We start from the raw sequence: 19,657 nt of genomic DNA, 5'->3' as shown, positions 1-19,657 counted from the left end.
TCTGTAGTAGGTACATCCTCAGCATTTATTTCTTCAAGAACATCAGCAGCTGTTTGAGCATCTTTCCCAGTCGTTCGATCTCCTGCGTATATGACAGTAAGCTGGTCGTAGTAAGGGAAAGTACGATGTCTAAATTGAGCGGCTTCTTTGTGACTCTAAAAAAAATGAGGAAATCATATTAGTTATAAGTTTGGTAAAAATAAGATAATAAAGACTTGAAATAATTCTTACCTTTAAATAGGAGTCTCAAACCGCATCTTCAGCAACAACGAGCTGCCATGCTCGTCCCAACCAAAACCGCTATTGTTTTGGCCATTAAGCATGTCATAGACAATTGACCACTCCCTTTTTAGTAACCTAATCCTCGATTCAATATTAGGTTCCGCCTTCAACATTGCATTTGGTAAAGCCTTTTCTAGCATTTTTTCCAACTCGTTTAAATAAATGGCTTTGAACATGGTATCAGCATTAAATGTTCCAACATTGTGCAAGTCCACCATGCAGGAAACCAATGCTGCATCTTCTTCTGGAACCCATTTTCTTTTGGTTCCTCGAGAAGCTTAAGAATAAGCATTTGATTGTGGAACACCTGGCATAATTATCTTAAGAAAAAAAACAAATTATATTAATTACTATTAATATCATGAATCAAAAGGTGAACACTTTATAAAATTATAATTAAGTTCAATATCATGAATCAAAAGCTCAATACTAAATTTAAAATTATAACACATGCTGAATGAAAAGAAATTAAATTATAATTCAACAAGTTTAGTACAATACAAAAATCAATTCAAACACCACATTACTAAACCTAACTAATTTCTAGATACTTGCCATTCATTGAACATTTGGTTAGCTAGTTCCATCCTCCAAGTAGCCCAAGCATCCGATGGATGAATATTTGCGATATTCGGTTCATCGTCATCCACCACATTACTAGGTAATCCTTCTCCCACATCCGATTCAATAGGATCAATACTCATATTGGTTCGAATACAGTTATGGAGCAAACAACATGCAATAATAATTCTATTGTGCACCCTTACAGGATAGAATGATGGACTCCTAAGTATTCCCCATCTAAGTTTTAATAACCCAAAGCATCTTTCAATAACATTATGTGCTGAGGCATGTTTCATATTAAAAAACTCTTGCAGAGAACTTGGCTGATAACTCTGACGCCACTCGTTCAAATGATATCGTTGTCCTCTAAAACGTGTAAGAAATCCATCACAGTTTGTGATGCGGAAACTCGGATCTAGACACAAGAGAAACACAAATTAGAAATAAAACGAGAATAAATAAAATTAGTTAAATAATAATAATAAGAAAAAAAGAGATAGATTTGCCCTATGGAACCCTTGGTTAACTTGTAACCAAAAACGCCAATGATTGAGCGGCTCCCTATGAAATCCCTAGAAGAAGAACCTCTAGAAACACCGATGAACGGGAAAGAAATTTGAATATCTGTAACTCCGAAATACCCTCGAAAGTAACAAACTCCAAACTAAATAGCAAGAGAAGAATCACTCTACTCTCAAAAATTTGCCTCACACAAATTTGGAAGAAAACAAATATTCTCTTTTTATTCGACCTACCCCAATGTGTAGAAAGCAAGCCTATTTATAGGCAAAATACAAGAGTAATTGAACCCTAATAAAACTCTTTAAAATTATCTAAGAAAATAAATAAATAATAACCTAACCAATAAAATTACTTAACTCATAAGTGATGTGTTCCAATGAGAATTAAGTAAATAATAATAAGATACATAAAAGATTAATCCACCAATTTATGGGCCTGCACTATTCCAAGATTGGTCCAATGAATTGCATTCCCGTATTTGTCAACGTCACGAACATGATGAATTAAATTTGTAGCAACAAAGTCTTGGACAAAAGCATTCATCTTTGATTTTAATTGTCGTGCCTTGCTTCGAGTGATTGGACCACTAGGAAAAACAACCCCTTGAGTGTCACCTCCTTGGCTCGTATCATTCTCCCCCTCTTCAAGAAGATTTGTCCTCGAATCTGAACCTACATCAAATTCAAAAGGAGAAAGATCAAAAACATTGAAAGTAGCACTAACACTATACTCACCAATAAGATCAATGCGATAAGCATTGTCATTTATTTTCTCGAGTACTTGGAATGATCCATCTCCTCGTGCATCAAGTTTATTCTTTCTCTTAGAAGGAAATCGTTCCTTCCTCATATGCACCCATACCCAATCTCCAAGTTCAAACAAGACTTGCTTTCGCCCTTTATTAGCTCGATGTGCATTGGACTCATTCTTTTTTTCAATGGCTTTACGAGTCTTCTCATGGATCTCTTTCACTAAATCAGCTTTCCTTTCACCATCTAAATTAGCAATTTCATTCAAAGGTAAAGGAAGCAAATCTAAAACAGTAAGTGGATTAAAGCCATATACAATCTCAAAAGGAGTAAAACCTGTGGAAGAATGAACAGAACAATTATAAGCAAACTCAACATAGGGTATCCATTCTTCCCAAGATTTAACATTCTTACCTATTATGGATCTAAGCAAAGATCCCAAAACTCGATTTACCACCTCGGTTTGACCATCAGTTTGAGGGTGGCATGTAGTAGAGTAAAGTAGTTTAGTACCTAACTTACCCCATAACACCTTCCAAAAGTGACTAAGAAATTTTGCATCTCTATCGGAAATGATAGTCCTTGGGATTCCATGTAATCTCACAACTTCACGGAAAAATAGATCGGCAACATGGGTTGCATCATCAGTCTTATGGCATGGAATGAAATGAGTCATTTTAGAAAATCGATCCACAACCACAAAGATGCTATCTCGTCCACGCTTTTTCCTTGGTAAACCTATTACAAAATCCATTGAAATGTCAGTCCAAGGTGAACTAGGAACAGGAAGAGGAGTATATAGACCATGAGGCATCACAGTGGATTTAGCTTGTTTACAAGTAATGCAAGTAGAGTAAATTTTCTCAACAAGTTTCGCATGTTAGGCCAATAAAAATGCTCATGTAAAACATCATAAGTCTTAGTGACTCCAAAATGACCCATAAGACCACCACTATGAGCCTCTTGAACCAACAATTCTCGCATTGAACACTTTGGTAAACATAGTCTATTATTTCGAAAAAGGTAGCCATCATGCTTATAAAATTTGTGAAATGCACCATGTTCACATGCGTCATAAATGCTTGCAAAATCAGAATCAGTGGCATATAAATCTTTGAGATACTCAAAACCTAATAACTTAGTATGCAAAGTACTAAGTAAAGTGTACCTCCTTGATAGAGCATCAGCCACAATATTATCTTTACATTTCTTATACCTTATAACATAAGGAAAAGATTCAATGAATTCAACCCACCTCGCATGTCGCTTGTTCAACTTACCTTGTCCCTTTAAGTGCTTAAGTGATTCATGGTCAGTGTGAATCACAAACTCCTTTGGTAAAAGGTAATGTTGCCAAACTTCTAATGCCCTTACCAAGGCATACAACTCTTTATCATAGGTCGAATAGTTCAAATGTGCTCCACCAAGTTTCTCACTAAAGTAGGCTAGTGGTTTACTATCTTGCATGAGGACGGCACCTATACCTACACCAGAAGCATCACATTCAATCTCAAAGGTCTTTTCAAAATTAGGTAAAACAAGAATAGGAGCATTACTTATCTTTAAGTTCATTAAATGCTAATTCTTGCTTATCTGTCCAATGAAAAGATACATCCTTTTTAATAAGTGCAGTCAAAGGCGAAGCAATTGTGGAAAAGTTACGAACAAACCTGCGGTAGAAACCGGCTAACCCAAGGAAAGACCTTACCTCAGAAACAGTTTTAGGGATAGGCTATTCTTTAATTGCCTTTACCTTCTCCTCATCCACATGGATTCCTGTAGAACTTATCACAAAACCCAAAAAAACAAGCTTATCCATACAAAAGGTGCATTTTCCAATATTAGCAAAGAGTCGTTCATGCCTTAACACATCCAATACTAATTTAACATGCCCAACATGATCATTCAAAGTTTTGCTATAAATCAGTATGTCATTAAAATACACAACGACAAATTTTCCTAAAAAGGTATAAGTATGTGGTTCATTAATCTCATGAATGTGCTAGGAGCATTAGTTAAGCCAAATGGCATGACTAACCACTCATACAGGCCATCCTTAGTCTTAAAAGCAGTTTTCCATTCATCACCTTGTTTCATTCTTATTTGATGGTAACCACTTTTTAAGTCAATTTTAGAGAAAATGCATGCACCATTAAGCTCATCCAACATATCATCTAATCGAGGAATTGGATATCGATACTTTACCGTAATCTTGTTGACAGCACAACAATCAACACACATTCTCCAAGAACCATCTTTTTTTTGGACGAGAAGTACAGGGACTGCACAAGGGCTTAGACTCTCACGAATCAACCCTTTATCTAAGAGATCTTCAACTTGTCTTTGCAACTCCTTAGTTTCTTCAGGATTGCTTCGATAGACTGGTCTATTCGGAATACTCGAACCAGGCACAAAGTCAATTTGATGTTCAATCCTTCGTAAAGGAGGTAATCCCTTAGGCATTTCAGAAGGAAATACATCCTCAAAATCCTGCAAAAGATCAACAAAACAACTAGGCAAATGTGTATTAGGGTTAGTCAAAACAAAGTTTTCCCTAAACCTAATAATTACAAATGTTTATTTTGTACAAAGAGCAAATTTGGTATCTCGAAACTTAGCTAATAAACTCACTCTCTCATCTCGTGACTTGTGTGTGCAATCACTCACCAATGTTGGGCCTTTAAGTTGGCTTTTAACACTAAGGGTCTCTTTACTCTCAGCCTTTTTCAATGATTTTACCTCACTTCCCTTACCCATCTCACTAGCAAGTTTGAGTTGATCATTGTAGACTTCTTGAGGAGGAAGTGGAGCCAAAGTAAACTTCTTTCCAAGGAACACAAATGTATATTGGTTAAGGAAACCATCATGATTTACTCGTCGATCAAACTGTCATGGCCGTCCAAGTAATATGTGCCCATCTTGCATTGGAACAACATCACACAAAACTTTATCAGAGTATCTACCAATGGAAAATGAAACTAAGCATTGTTTAGATACTTTTACCTCCCCACTATCATTCAGCCATTGCAAGCGGTATGGCCTTAGATGCTTCACACAATGTAGGCCAAGTTTCTCAACAAGGGAAGAACTCACCACATTGGTGCAACTTCCATTATCGATGATCAATGAACTATGTTGTCCACCAATCAAACATCTCGTGTGGAAAATGTTATCTCTTTGTTCGCGCCCTTTCTCTTTAAACTGGACATTTAAAACCCTTCGAGCAACAAGTGCTTTCTCACCATACTCCAAGTATTCTTCATACTCATCATGAGTATGCACATCATTAGCATCTTCCAAATGAGGCATCTCATCTTCGTTATCAGACTCAAAATCAACCTCGCCATCTTCTCGAATCACCAATGACTTTTTATTAAGGCATTCTCGAGCATAGTGACCCCTTCCTTGGCATTTGAAGCAGGTAATATCTTTTGGCTGCTTAATGGCACCAGGAGAAGTAGAAGAAGAAGATGGAGCTCGATTAGTAGAAGTAAAACCTTTAAATGAATTAGGCATACCTCTATCTTTGGAGTAAGTTCTAGGCTCATTTGGCTTGAACCGTGCATCTCTCCCATTCCACAATCTATCATCTTGTTTTTGCCAATTTCCTCTCCAAGCAGGATTAGAAACTGAACTAGCACCCCTCATTGTCCCTTTCTTTCATAATTGCTTTTCAATGGTGAGTGCGGTTTGAAGCATCTCTTCAACATCCATGTAGTGTTATAACTCAACTCGATTTGCAATCTCAGGCTTTAGGCCGGCAAGGAATCTAGCCATAGTCACCTCAGCCTCTTCAACAAGATTGGCTCTAATCTGAATAGTCTCCATCTCTTTGTAGTAGTCATCCACAGATCTATCTCATTGAACAATATGTTGGAGTCTTTGATGGAGTTCTCGATAATAGTATGGTGGAACAAACCGTTTTCGCAAGATGCGCTTCATTTCAACCTAAGTAGTAACAGGTTGCTCTCTATAAAGAATCATACTTTTACATAATTGATTCCACCATGTTAGTGCATAATCAATGAACTCAGCGACAGCGTATGTTACCTTTTTCTCATCAGAGTAATTGTAACAAGCAAAGACTGCTTCCATCTTTTCCTCCCAATCAAGGTAAGCATCAGGATCATTCTTCCCTGAGAAAGAAGGAAATTTTGGTTTGGGGGTGTCATTGTTTCGTTCCAACCTTTCTCTAGGTACATACTCAGGCTTAAAGTCATCATAAAAAACATGGTCCTCCCTTTGCTTAAAAGTTCAATCTCGCGAATTTGATCGGTTTATAAAGGCTCCGTTCAATTTCTTGTAATTATCGGCAATGTATCTCTCTTGAGTTGTAAGTTTTGTATCAAGATGCTCCCTTTGCTCTTGTAACATTTGGGTCATGCGATGTTCGAATTGAGTTTGCAACTTTTTCATCTCTTTTTGTAACAATTCGACCAAAGGATCGTTCTCTCTTTTTTGCTCATCCTCTTCATTTTTACTAGTTTGGGATCTAGTGAGTGGCATGGTATCTATGAAAGATCAAACAAACAGGAACAAGAAAGAAAAAATAATAATAACATTACTTGTTAGCTCTCAAAAGAATAACTCTCTGAATGATTCAAAACTTGTAAATATGGTTGGAGAGGGTTACTAATCAAGATCAAATAACGGAGGTGCAAACTTCAAAGAAACAATGAAGACCCTAATTGCTCTAAGAAGTCAATAAACTTGACGAGGCAATTTGTAATGGAGGCTACACGGATGAAGGAATTGTGCGTGCCTTTAATATCTGCTAACACAAGAAGAAACAAAGTGTTAGAAAGCGTAAGAGAAACAAAAAAACGTAGACCTGCAACGATCCCTAACTCTAGAGTCAAAGAAAAGCTTTAATAAGAAGAAAACTTAAGAAAACTCTACCCAAATTAAAAAAAAATCAGAAACGTTTGGTGTCTTAAGATTTTCAAAAATTGAAGCTTTAATTATACTTGAGTCAAGAAAAGAAGAAGGAAAAGAAATTCAATTTTGGGAAAAATAAAAATAAAATAATAACAATAATAGGAAAAGAAGAAACCTACGTATGAAAGGTAGGCAACTTTTTTTTGCGGTTTTTTTGGGCTTTTTGCTTTTTTTGCTGTTTTTTTTAGCTTCAAAAATAACACCGAATGGCCTGAAACTGATACCAACTGATGCGGAAACCCGGATCTAGACACAAGAGAAACATAAATTAGAAATAAAACGAGAATAAATAAAATTAGTTAAATAATAATAATAATAATAAAGATAGATTTGCCCTATGGAACCCTTGGTTAACTTGTAACCAAAAACGCCAATGATTGAGCGGCTCCCTACGAAACCCCTAGAAGAAGAACCTCTAGAAACACCAATGAACGGGAAAGAAATTTGAATATTTGTAACTCCGAAATACCCTCAAAAGTAACAAACTCCAAACTAAATAGCAAGAGAAGAATCACTCTACTCTCAAAAATTTGCCTCACACAAATTTGGAAGAAAACAAATACTCTCTTTTTATTCGACCTGCCCCAATGTGTAGAAAGCAAGCCTATTTATAGGCAAAATACAAGAGTAATTGAACCCTATAAAACTCTTTAAAATTATCTAAGAAAATAAATAAATAATAACCTAACCAATAAAATTACTTAACTCATAAGTGATGTGTTCCAACCAATGAGAATTAAGTAAATAATAATAATAAGATACATAAAAGATTAATCCACCAATTTATGGGCTTGCACTATTCCAAGATTGGTCCAGTGAATTGCATTCCCGTATTTGTCAACGTCACGAACATGATGAATTAAATTTGTAGCAACAAAGTCTTGGACAAAAGCATTCATCTTTGATTTTAATTGTCGTGCCTTGCTTCGAGTGATTGGACCACTAGGAAAAACAACCCCTTGAGTGTCACCTCCTTGGCTCGTATCAGTTTGTGTATCCAATATCAACTAGATAATAACAACCTATAAAATAATTTTTTTTAAAATGATTAATTCAGCAGAAAAAGTTTGATCTTAATGAATAATTCAAAGTCCTCTAACTATCCACTTTACCATGAGAAACTTTTAGTCCATATCTTCTACTGATGGCATCTCGAAGAACCCGTCCATCAGCAACTGAACCTTCCCAACCAGGAAGAACATAAACAAATTGCATATCAAGTGTACAAACACCTAGCATATTTGTTACTATGTCACATTTTCGCGTTCGATATCTAGGTTTATCAACTGTTGGAACCCTAATCTTGATGTGGGTTCCATCAAGAGCACCTAAGCAATTCTATATCACATGATATAAAACCTTGAGTTGGAATACTAATTTAAATCTAAATCAACTAAATTTTGTACAAGCTATATATAAAACTCAGTCCAATACCTTAAACCATTTCCACCTTGTGTCAGAAGAATCAGCTGTAATTGGCTCCGCCTTTTTAAATAACACATCTTGTAAGCGTATGACAGCATTTAGAACACTATGAAATGCTCTGCTAACAGTTTCCCTGGACCTTCTAAAGTGATGCTTGATAACTCGATTTTTCAGGTGATGGGAGATGATATGTAAAAAATTGTCACTTGCTCATCAACAAGCATGTTTCTTGACGACTTCAATCCCCCTAAAAATTCTAACATCTCACATAGTTAAAAAAAGGCAGTTCTATTCATCCTAACTTGTTCAATACAGGTCTCGTCACTAGCATATACAAGCCTTTTCACATAATCCTGTTTTGCATAAAAATCTAAGGTATAAGACCTAATCCTTGGTCTATAAGTATGTAGGCTAAGGCTGGCACCCATTGTAAATAAGAACCAAATCGCAATTCTACAGATTTTCAACCATATTGTCAATGCAATACCAATTCTTTTACGCCTCACACTTTGTGCAATTAAAGGCAGACGAACCATTACTGCAACATATTAAAATTAGAACACACTATCAAAGAATTGAAGTTGCAATTACACATTATCAAATAAAAATAAACAACACAAATTTAGAACACACGAAGCAAAAAAGTATCTATTAAATGATATCGTTGCAACTTTAATTTCATTTCTTTATCAATCACCCAAACAATAAAGAAAGAAAATATATTTAAATACATTTTAAATATATTAAAATTTAAAGGTATATGTATAATTGACCTAAAATTAAATGTTGGTATTTGTTAGATTATAACTAAATTCATTATAATTTAAAATTATAAAGCATGTTCAAAGTTTGAACATTGATTAGTTTATTTATTGATGATTAGTTTAATTAAGGTTTTCTAATTTTAAAACAAATAAAATAAAGAATGAGGATTTGGTTTAATAATGAAATTGAAGTTTTAAAACTTTTAAAACTTTTTAAATTTAAATTTCATTTCGTATAAATATATATAACTGTTTTTTGTAAATTTAATCTCATTTACATGTACAAATAATTATTAAAATGTAGTATTGTATTTGCAATTATGATTGGAAAAGAAACAATAATGACACTTTTTTCAATATTTTGTGCTAAAGTTGAATTTATGGGGAAAAAAAGTAGGTTTGATATTTAAATTGACTTAATTTCACTTTCAACTTCTTCTAAATGCTGCTATTGACATGTGTTATAGTTAAAATTCGTTAATGTGATATTTTGAAATTTAAAAAAATTCTCTTCATAATTATATAAAAATAATATTATAATGAATTCGAATTAAACAAAAAAAATTTAATATTAATATCAAGTTTAAAAATTAACGTTAGCATTTTAATCGGTTAAAGTATCTAGGCTAATATTGATTTACCAAATTATATTAAAAATTAAAATATAAAGATTTAATCTTAAATTTGAACATTATATAAGCATCGAAATTAAAATTTGATTGTTTTTGTATAATTTAAAAACAAAGAGCTTATTAACTAAAAAAAATTATTGTAAAATAATTCAATAATTATTTGAGTCTTTAATAGAAAACAACATAATTAACCCTTAATCGAATATAAATAATAGTTCAAGTAACTCGTTTACAGCATTTGATTTCAAAATCTAAATCATAACAGAACTATATCCTACTATACTTGCAATTTCCAGTTTCATCTTCTACTCACTAACAAATCAAGAACAATTTCCAGCAGACTATCAAAACAATTTCCAGAACAAATCAAGAACAATATCAAAACAAATACAACAATTTCCTGTTTCATCTTCTACTCACTAACAAATCAAGAACAATTTCCAGCAGACTATCAAAACAATTTCCAGAACAATATCAAAACAAATGCAACAATTTCCAGTTTCATTGAAAACAGCAAACAATTTCCATTGCAACAATATCAAAAAACTGTCTGAATTGAAAACAGCAGACAATTTCCATTGCTCACTGTATCAATACGAATATTTTAGCAGACAAAATAAAAATTGCGAACACAAACAGATAATCAAGACATAAAGCAAATAAAAACACATTAAAGGAAAAATAATACAGCATAACAAATAATATACTATTAAAAAATATCATCTCAAAACAGAAAGAAAATCAGAGTGAAACCACATGTAAATGAAGAAACAATCAAGAGATAGAAAAATTATATCTAACAACAACTATTCAAGGGGAGCAAATGATATCAATAGATATGTCTCGCTCGCGAATATGATACCTTAGTTCATATCAGAAATCTTGGACCTCATGGTACTAATAATCCTTACATACAAAGCATCCCTATTGCACTATATTCATCATTTCAGCAAAGCCAATAGACAGATCAAATTCCATTTAAGTTCTAACAAAGGAAATCATTGAAAATAACACTTAACATGGAAGTAAAGATGAAATAGAGCAAGGGAAGTCTAAAGATGAAATAGAGCAGGGGAAGTCTTTTTCTCACCAAAGGCACCAAGAATAATTATTGAAGTAATCTTAACACTTGAGTAGCATCTGAGCCTAATCTTGTTTTTATTTATTTATAAATATTCTTTCAATATTTTTAACCTTAACTTACTACTTAAAACACAAACCCAAAATTTTGTTGTTTAACTATAAAAAAAATTATATATGAAACGAATGAGGTCAAACTTGAGCTCGGGTATATCATGTAAACAAACTCAAACAAGCTGAGCTCACATAATTTGATTTTACCTCAAGCTCAAGCTTCTAGAATCATATACTTGATCAAGCTTGAATTGAGTTTTAAGCAGCTTCAAATAGATCTCAAGCTTATCACTGTTCAATATCGGTTCAGCTTGATTGCAACCCTAGTTTGTGGTTAGTGTTACATGAAGCAGGCTCATTATTCCTGTTATCTAGTAATCACCTGTTAAAACTATTTTCTGTAAATGGATTGATGCTAACTAGTTGGCATTTTTAAATCGGGAGGGTAATGAATCCTAACAGTGTATGCTAAACTTGATTTTTTTTCGGATAAATTTTGTTTTTTTATTTATACAAAGGAAACAACAAAAGCTGCTACAGCAATACAAACATGCAATCGGGGAAAACTAACCTTTCAATCGAACATGCAATACAAACAAAACCATAAATACCCATGGAAAACTAACCTGTAATGAGCAAATCGGGGACGAGTGCGATGAAGAAGTGTTGGAACAAAGAACCCGTAATGAGAAAAGGGAAATCGATTAAGTGAACAGTGCAATAATCGATGAAGAAGAACCTGCAATAATCGATGAAGAAAAAGAAGAGTGCGATGAAACGAAACCATAACCAGCAAATAATGAAACCAAACAAAAAATGAAAAAAAATCATAACCAGCTAGAAACCCTATGCCGATTTACCAAGAAACTAACACCATGAACTGAAACAATCGCACCAAAAACTAATCGTATTTATAAAAAAAATTGCAATAACACCCATTAAAAATGCATGCAGAGAGGAAAGATGCCAAGATGGAAGTCGGGACTGGCTGGAGATTACTCACTTGCCGCTTCAAAGCATCCGGAGATCTAAGACCGTGGAGTCGGCAAAAGATGCCAAGATGGAAGTCGGGACCGGCTGGAGGTTTGGTTCGCTGGCAGCTTCTATCGATGTTGGGAGGGAGAGGGTGGGTGGAGATCGATTTCGGCTTGGGAAGGTAAAAGAGAGACTGATTAGGTAATCCTTGCTTTTGGAAGGGATTACAAATCGGCGCTGCATAAGGGAAAATGTCGAATCCGTCCGCAGCATAATAGACCCGTATTAGGGCAATACAGCAAACCAAACAGGGTAATCAGTGGGGCCACGGATTAGGGGTGTAATGGCTAATCCATTACACCCAACCAAACATGGTGTAGTGATAGAAAATGGGGGGATGAGGTAACAGTCCATGAATTTCCTATGGAATCAGTGACAAATCTTCAACTTCAATTTTTTTAAAAAAGATATAAATTTAGGTTTAAATTTTGGATTTTAAGATTTTTAGAGACTTATGATTTAAAATTTTAGAATTTTATAAAAAAAATTAATTGGATTATAGGTTCATAACAAAATGTAAAAACTAAAGTAGTTTTATACACTTCTATAATTATTGATGTGATTAATATTTTAACAATTTAATCTTTATATTTTATGGTCTATTCATATAGATAGTCAAATTTGATGTAAATTTAAAATTTATAACTATTTATTTTATGTAAAAAAATTCAACCGTTGAATATATATCAATATATAGAGTATTTTAGATCGATATAATAGAGATATCAGAATAGTTCGAAAATTTACATGCATGACAAGTATAATTATATTGATAAATTTAATTGTTAGATCACTAAAATATTAATTATATAAAATGGTTACGGAAGTGTATAAAACTAAATTGTGTAAGTGGATCGTTCCCAAAATAAAATATACAAGTTATAAGTGAAAAAATAACAAATATATATATAAATAGTTGTCTTACCTGATGATGCTCTAATTTGAACATATGTATCAATTAAAATTATTTTTTTAATTTTGTATAAACTTAATTTTATGATTGATATAATAAATAAATTTAAATAAATTTATTTTTTTAAGTAAAATTTTGAAAGAAAAAGTATTAATAACAAATAAAAAAATAAGAAATAAGATATTTCTCTAAATAAAAAAAATTACAACCTTTCGGACTAATAGTTTTAGTTTGGAAAAGAATACATGATAGATGATGATGCGAAGTTAGTTAATTATATAATTAAGATTTTCTTCATAAATTTATTAATAAAAAATTAAAAAATAATTTAGATTACAACGGGGTATTTTAAAATTTTCTTTAATTTATCTCTTATTTTATCTAGTAAAATCAAAATAATATTGAAAAATAACAAAAAAATATTAGTAAATGCATCTTGGGTGAACATTAAAAAAATATAAATAAATATATTAAAACATTATAAAATTCATGTTAGTTAAAATATAAAACAAAGTAAATAACTCAATATAAGCAAAATTAAAAAAAATGAAAGGTATAAGTAAAAAAAAACAGTGTTTTCACGATATATAGTATTTATAGAGTTAGCGATGGGTAATAAAATTTAAAAATAATTATGATATAAATAATGAATTATAATTTTAAGAGATAATAATATTTTTAATAGATTTATGATTTTTAAAATTTTTTTTGAATAAAACAGGCATGCATTTATTATAGTTAAATAAAACAGAAATCAAACAACCTAGGGGAAGCGGCCCCTTAATGTGCATCACACCATCAAAACTGTAAAAAAATCATGATTATACTTAAATGTATATATCTAACTTGAGGATATTTCTTTTTAATTCTCTTGATTTTATCTTTGGTAAAGAGAGAGATTTCTGTTAATCCTCCTCTTGTATCCTTAACGACTGTGTTACCACCAATTTTTTCTATATGTCTCTGAGTTCATATTTTAAACTTAGAGATCTTATATATTTCTTCTTTAGAAATATGATTTTTATTAATCTTTTCTATTATTTCATGGGAAAAGTCTTTTTCTTCTCCAATTAGATTACCTAATTTAATATCCTGTTTTTCAGAATTAGGAATTTCTTCTAATTGATTATTAGAATTATTTCTTATATTAAACATAAATATATATTCTTCGTTATTATCAGAGTCTGTTTCTGATATTAACTCATATAATATTTCTTCAATAGTTTTTCTTTTTTAAAACATATTTCTAAATCTTGTTCTTCAATACTATATTACATGGAGGAATATATTTAGATTTAACTAATACTCCTATTTCAAGCTATGAAAAAACAATAGATGATTGGGCACAATCTATGACTATTGTTGTTAATAACAACAATTGGTCAAAAGAAAAAAATTTAAATTATTTTGTTGGAACATTTCAAGGAGATGTTCTACAATTTCTTAGACGTTGGGAAGAGTCTGAGAAAGGAAAAGAACAAAAGGGGTAATTAATTAATCAGATAGGAACCCCTAAAGATCTTTTAAAAGGATTCACCTTAATTCTAAAAATTGAATTTTGTGAATATTTTGATAAAAAAAGATCAAGATAGTACATCCAATTATATCCTTTCAAAAATTAAATTATGTGATATTAGATATCTAGAAGATTTTTCTAAAAAAATTCTTCATGAATATCAAAAATTAAAAAATGAAAATATAGAATTTTGGAAAAACTAATATTTTCATAAACTATCCCCACATTGGGATGAGATATGTATAAACAAATATATATCTTATTTAGAGAAGCACAGTAAAACATCTGGTCTTCCGATAGAAAATTTAGATTCTATAGGAAATAGGATAAACTTTGTAAAAGAAAGAATAATTTTATATTGTTTGCAAAGTAAAGTTGCTAAACAAGTTAAGCATAAATTAAGTAATAGTTATTGTAATAAATTACTTGAAAATGAGTGGGAATTTGGATGTAAGCAAATATATCCTAATACTTATAAAAAAACATAAAAAATATAAATTAAGAAATTAGAAACCAGGAAATAAAAAATTTTCTAGTATGGTTAGGAAAAAGACTTCTAAACCAAGAAGTAAAACAAAATAAATGAAAACACTAGTCATAGCCAAAATTGCATGGCCAAAATAAATGAAAAAACGCAAATGTTCTTCATGGCCAAAATTGCATGGCCAAAAAAGCTCCAACGCCACAAGAGTCAGCCACAGATCAACGAACAAGGTTGAAACCAAAAGAAAAATTGTTAGAAAGGAACCAGATCGAGCAAGAACTGCAAGGTCCATAGTCATAGCCGGATAACCAGACCCTCCCCCTCTGATCACTATCCACTGCTGCCTGAATCAATGTTGGTCCCTCCTTCCTCCTCCATCCAACAGACATCTCGTCGCCGGAGGAAACCTTCGCGAGCTAACAGGTGCGCTACTGTATTACCTCCCCGTTTTATGTAATGAAATGCTCAAAACCTAGCACTAATCGTTTCACATCCCAGATAATGGAACTCATCATCGATCTGTCAATAGCAACAACATTGAACTTGGAAATGAGCACCGCCGAATCACCCTTCAGTTCAACTGTCTGAAACCCCAAATCCTAAGCAAAACGGATAGCCTGAACGCAAGCAAAGGCCTCCGATGTCAGCGAACAGGAGACGTTTTCCTGCTAGGAACAAGCCGATCCCAAAAGCAACCCAGCAGAATCCCAAACAACAACTCCGACGTTGGCAGCCTGCAGATGCACAAAGAACCCCACATCAAAATTGACACGAACCCAAGGATCAACAGGAAGCTTCCAAAGCATGGGCTTCACAGCCAGAACCCCATCCCTATTCGACGGAAGAAAGTCTAATTCGCGCAGATACCCCAAAACAAACATAAGTAGCGTCTGAACTGATTGATAAATTCTTTCATGAATGATTTTATTACGAGACGTCCAGATAGTCTATATGGTGAAAATAGAGAGCTGTAAATGGCGAGTGCCTTGAGAAAATAACTGTCCAACCCAATAAAGGGGTGTATCATTATCCGCTAGAACAGGATCCCAACTAATACCCAATTGTGCCAAATGTGCAGGACTCCAGGGCAATCTCGACAGACATGAAGGATGGAATTGTGCAACAGTAGCTTGTAGCCACTCCAGACCGAATATTTACCATTATCCTCCAAGAACTAGTGCCAACGATCTGATAAATCATGCCCAGCCAACGGGCTACTCAGTATGGACCGCCCAAGCGATTCAGGAAATAAAGTTTGTATTAAATCACTCCACCACTCGCCCTTATCCACATCAATCAAATCTACAACTCTGTTAATTCCACTAACACGATCAATATTGATTTTGCAAGGCCGTGGACCAATAAGCCAGGCATCATCCTATACAGAGATGGAGCACCCATTCCCCACTTGCCAACCCCTTCGCATTTGAAAGAGGCCTTTAACAACCCAAATACTACACCAAACAAATGAAGGTTGTTGCCTTGACCCTGCTTCCATAAAACTGCACGTAGGAAAGTATTTAGCTTTAAGCACATGAGACATTAAAGAATTCAAATTTGTCAGCACACGGCAACCTTGCTTAGCCAATAACGCAATCTTAACCTTCAAGAGATCTCGAAACCCAAGCCCACCGACCTCTTTAAAAAAAACACAAGTTCTCCTAAGAACACCAATGAATCCCCCTCCTTGAGACTTTCTTTCCCCACCAATATTGACACATTAACGCCTCCAAATATTTACAAAAAGAACTGGGAAATAAAAAAACAAGAGATCGAGTATAGCTGAATAACTTGTAGGATTGATTTAATGAATACAGCCTTACCACCCTGTGAGAAGCATTGATTATACCAACTTCTAAATTTTCCAAGAAAATGATCTTTAATTGCCTGAAATGCACATTTTTTGTCACTCCCCACAACCATAGGCAACCCTAAATAATTCCTAGGATCCGCAATACTGCGAACACTCAACACTCCCTCAATAGTAGCATGTATACCATGATCAACATTTGAACTAAAATAAATAAGGGATTTGCCAAAATTGATTTGCTTCCCGGAACACCACTCATATTCCTGTAAAACAATCACTATGTTATTTGCCCCTTCAGTAGAAGCCATGCCAAATATCAGACTATCATCTACAAAGAATAAGTGGGAAATTTGAGGACCCCCTCGACTTACTTGTACTCCCTTCAAAAGGTCATCATTACATGTCACCCTTAACAAAGCTGAAAGGCCATCACTGTAGAATAAAAACAATAAGGGACTTAGAGGGTCTCCCTCGAGCCTTACCATTCACAATGATCGAATATTTGACAGTCTAGATACATCGCATAATCAACTCAACCCAACACTCCTCGAAACCCAATCTGATCATAACTGCCTGCACTAAATGTCACTCCACTTTATCGTAATCCTTACTCATATCCAACTTCAAAACAAAATTACCCCAAAGGGCCTTCTGTTTCTTTTTAAAGGAATGCAATAATTGAAAAGCAATAATGGTATTATCAATGATTAATCAGCCTGGAACAAAAGCACTATTCCCCTCATTAATGCAATGAAGCATAAGAGTCTGCAATCTATTCACAAACACTTTAGAAATAATCTTAAACAACACATTACATAAGCTGATTGGCTGAAAATGTTTTAAATTTTGTGGATCACGTTGCTTTGGGATGAGAATAATGTTGGCATCATTAATTTAGGAAAGAGAACCACTATCATTAAGGATGTGTAAAAAAAAATCACAGACATCCATACCCACGATATGGTAGAATTTCTGATAAAATAAAATAGGCAACCCATCACAACTCGCAGCCTTAGCAGGCGTCATCCCTCGAATAGCCATTAGAACCTCCTCTGCGATGAAAACATCATGCAAATAGGCGTTCATGTCATCAGTAACATGAACTGAGATACTAGATAATAACCGGCTCATGTCCCCCGGGCCTTGAGTCATAAACAAATTCATAAAGTATTAGCATGCCACTCTAGCAATCTCCCTCTCCCCCCTAAACCAAATTCCCAGTAGTGTCCTCAAGACTGTGCAAAGTGTTGAATCGTCGTCAGTGTATTGCAAATTTATGAAAGAACGATGTATTACAACCCCCATGATGTAACCATGTTGTACGAGCTCATTGCTCCCAATATCTTTTAGTTTTATCAATCTTAATATTATGCTGCATCTTAGCCAGAACCATCTCTTCAAGAACATAATCATCAAGAACAACATTTGTAAGAGCATGAAGGCGCTCCTACAAATGGCACACCTGCGTTTCTGACTCGCTCGAATTCTTCGAGCCCAAACTAATAGCCCTATAGCATTGGGTGAAGACGATCAGAAATAGTGCCAATCGAAGTCTCCCAAAGACGCCGAACCTCAGCCTCGCAAGTCTCCTCCAACAGCTAAGAGGCCTCAAACCTCAATCTTCGAGTTCGAAACTCCATCATAATGTAGAAACTATATTAAGCAAAAGCAGGCAATGATCCGAGATGGAATGCACATTGTGAGTCAGCCTGTAATTCGGGAACAAATTCTCCACTCCGACCGAGCCACACCCCTATCAAGTTGCTTCTAGATATTATTCTTAGGTAGTTTACCTCTCTCTCACGTCTACCAATGTCCAGTATATCCCAGATCAAATAGCTTACTGTCCTCAAGCATATCGCGAAAAGAATCCATAAGCCTATCATCTCGAAGCCCTTTCTTTTTATAAGAAAATAGAACTTCATTGTAATTGCCCATAACAAGCCAAAGGTAGTCACCATCATCCACTAAGTGTCGCAAAAGATCCCATAATTTTAAGCGTCGACTTTCAATCGGTGAGCCATAAAACCTGGTGAACCTCCAATGATTACCTTCATAATCATCCTCCACTAGTACATCAATGTGACTAGAAGAAAAACTACGTAATCGAATTGTATATGTCTCCTTCCAACATAAAGTCAAACCTCCTTATGAACCATCACTACTAACTTCAATACTAAAAGAAAAGACAAAACCCTTATGAACCTTCTCCATCCGACTACTATGAATCTTTTGTTTCAATAAAAAACACCGCACTTGGGTTAAACTCCTTCAACATATGTCGAAGGTACCATACTACTCAAAAGTTCCCTAACGCTCGGAAATTGCAACTTTAGATTTTCATGGTGTTTGACTGCACTGTCCAATAGAGCCAGTCGATATTCCAAAAACATGAACGGTAGCATGCTGATCAGAACCTTCCTCAAAATCCATTTCCACAGAAATTGGAGGAAACCCATACTGACGGGAAATTTAACTAAAGTTATACTTTTATTTCTCAATTATTTAAATTTCCAAGCTAGAATTCTGTTCGGTTCTTCACTGTACATCATATCTGGTTGAATCACAACATTTACGGGTGAAATCAAGTGTGAAGGATCTGATTGATACCGTCATAACATTGATACATGAAATATGTTATGAATCTTTTCTAATTCTGACGGTAAAACCAATCGATAAGCTATTGGCCCAATCCTCTCAATGATTTCATACGGCTTAATGAATCGCGGACTAAGCTTTTCTTATCAACCAAATTAGAGAACTTTCGTCTAAGGCAATACTTTTAAAAATACTTTATTGTTGACTTGAAACTCTATATCTTTTCTTTTCAAATCCGTGTAGGATTTTTGACGATCAGAAGCTGCTTTCAAACTGTCACGTATCACTTTG

General features: G+C 34.0%; 1 long non-coding RNA gene across 2 annotated transcripts; it reads left to right on the top strand.

Moving 5' to 3' along the window:
• The first annotated feature begins 14,995 nt into the window (after nt 1–14,995).
• LOC107921421 (uncharacterized) lies at nt 14,996–19,454 on the top strand. Of its 2 annotated transcripts, XR_005909489.1 has the most exons (3): nt 14,996–15,381; nt 15,457–16,211; nt 16,309–19,454. It is a non-coding gene; the product is annotated as an uncharacterized lncRNA (long non-coding RNA). The 2 variants fall into 2 exon arrangements; XR_001691059.2 differs by lacking the exon at nt 16,309–19,454 and having other exon boundaries at nt 15,225–15,381; nt 15,457–16,226.
• Nucleotides 19,455–19,657: the final 203 nt, after the last annotated feature.

This window comes from Gossypium hirsutum, chromosome D01 (genome assembly GCF_007990345.1).
Source record: "Gossypium hirsutum isolate 1008001.06 chromosome D01, Gossypium_hirsutum_v2.1, whole genome shotgun sequence".
NCBI classification, from domain to species: Eukaryota; Viridiplantae; Streptophyta; class Magnoliopsida; order Malvales; family Malvaceae; genus Gossypium; species Gossypium hirsutum.
The sequence above is the reverse complement of the archived record's forward strand: the minus strand, read 5'-3'. Positions and strand labels throughout refer to the sequence as shown.